We start from the raw sequence: 2,266 nt of genomic DNA on the forward strand, positions 1-2,266 counted from the left end.
TGCATATGTTTTTGTTTTATATCTACCAATTAATAAGTAATATATTACTTGAAGTAATACGTACGTTTTTCGTAAGGCCAGAGAGATAGGTGCAGTTATGTTAAGTAAAGAATACCAGGATTGTCCTATGGCAAAAAACGTTCCTCGTCAAGTGCATATGTTTGCAATGTGAACCATTAATCACTTTGAAAGCTTTATTTAGACCAAGGCCATATGGCGCTCTTTGAAATCTTTTTAGAAAGGGACTTGTGAAATTATGCTTTAAAAGTTGTAAGTAAGTGACAAACCGAAACATGAGTCTCATTAACCTATTCAGACAATGACCTACTTTTCAGCCGATCCGAATCTTCTCGTGTGAAAGTGAAAAGACACACTACAAACAACTATGGTTACACTGAATTTCAATTTCTTGTTTCATAAGAAAATGGTATTTACAGGTTAATTTTAATTTCAAACTTTAATAACATCGTATTTCTATGTTTATATGGCGAGGTGTAGGCAGCATGACCTTAACTAAGACGTCACTAACTGCCCCTGTTTGACGAGGTCGTAAAATGATTCACAATTCATCTGGCTCACTCGTTACACATGTTATGTGTTCTTTGCGCTTGTTCAGTGTAGTTTTGTAACGCACAATGTCCGTACCAGACCGCCAAACCTTTCTAGCGGCAGAGCCTCGTTTTGAGATTTCCACGATTTCCAGATTTCCGTCCGTTAGCATTCGTCAACACTCGCCTCTTTCCGTAACCTCCAAGAACATTCGTCACCACTCGCCTCTTTCCGTCCCGGAATAACACGAGTTGGTCACGAATGGTCTGTTAGAACACGCTGTACGACAGAGCACGCTGCACGACGCGTTTGCAAGGATTAGAAGGAGCGTAGTGTTGCAATATACAAGTGCTTATATGTATCAAATAATACTGATTAATATTTATGTATTCAGTTGAATGAATTGGTCTCAAAATTCTGGACTGGTTATTGTACTATGTTGCGCAATAGGACGAAACCCAGTCAGCAGGAAACGAGACTGTTGTGTAATCAATGTTTTGACTTGTTTAGTTTCTCGCCGCTTTTAGCAATATTCCAGCAATATCACGGCGGGGGACAACAGAAACTTCACACATTGTACCTATGTGGGGAATCGAACCCGGGTCTTTGGCGTGACCAGCGAACGGTTTAACCACTAGGCCACCCCACCAATGACTAATTAACACGTAAAACGTCACATACCTCATCCCCGAGTAAGTCTAAAAAGTTGTGAAATTAAATGGGTTCAGCAAGAAGCTGATAATTGGAAAGTTAAAGTCATCCTTCGTGAGACCTTGTACTTTGCATAGTTTGTTTTCTGAATTGTTCATCAATACATCAACATTAGAAACAGTTGGACGACTTAATATAATGTGTTTATGAATCACTTTAAAATGTCCCCTAGTGAGTGAGTGAGTTTAGTTTTACGCCGCACTCAGAGATATTCCAGCTATGTGGCGGCGCGGTCTGTAAATAATCGAGTCTGGACCAGACAATCCAGTGATCAACAGTATGAGCATCGATCTGCGCAATTGGGAACCCATGACATGTGTCAAACCAAGCCAGCGAACCTGACCACCCGATCCCGTTAGTCGCCTCTTACGACAAGCATGGGTTGCTGAAGGTACATTCTAACCCGGTAAAATGTCCCCGAAAGACATACCATCAAACAACTGAGAGGCTTTGAATGATACAACCCTGATGAAACAAATTTTGAGCAAGAGTCTTGAAAATCCGGATATAAACTGACAAGGAGCAGTAGAAATCGTGGTGGGCGAGCTGTCTTAGGCGCCAGGCTAGTGATCCAGCGACCTTGGAGATGCCGGGATCGAGCCCACCTGTGACCGGGTGTAAAAACCTGGGAGTCAACTTTGTGTGCAGACTCGATCAGTGTTGTCACCACCCCTAGTGTACGGTACACAACCCTGTGCACTTAGAAGAACCCATGAATCTGTTGGTATATGACCAGATGGTGGCCACATGAATACGTGCAAACACCTAGTTACGGGTACAGCAAATTGCAGTAAAACGTGGACAAAGTACTGTGACTATGTGTCCCAGTCCACCCAGCTGTGAATGGGTACCTCGTAAGGATCGGATAGCCAAACTGTTACGTATATTATGCCATATGCATTACAGCCACTGGCAAAAATGACTCACACGAGATAGATAAAAATTGCTCGTCTATCTTGAAAGGTTGTATTGTACAGTGCACTCTTATCATGATCCCCAAGGAGTT

The sequence above is a fragment of the Haliotis rubra genome, unplaced genomic scaffold (genome assembly GCF_003918875.1).
Source record: "Haliotis rubra isolate DU_JTF1 unplaced genomic scaffold, ASM391887v1 Scf4, whole genome shotgun sequence".
NCBI classification, from domain to species: domain Eukaryota; kingdom Metazoa; phylum Mollusca; class Gastropoda; order Lepetellida; family Haliotidae; genus Haliotis; species Haliotis rubra.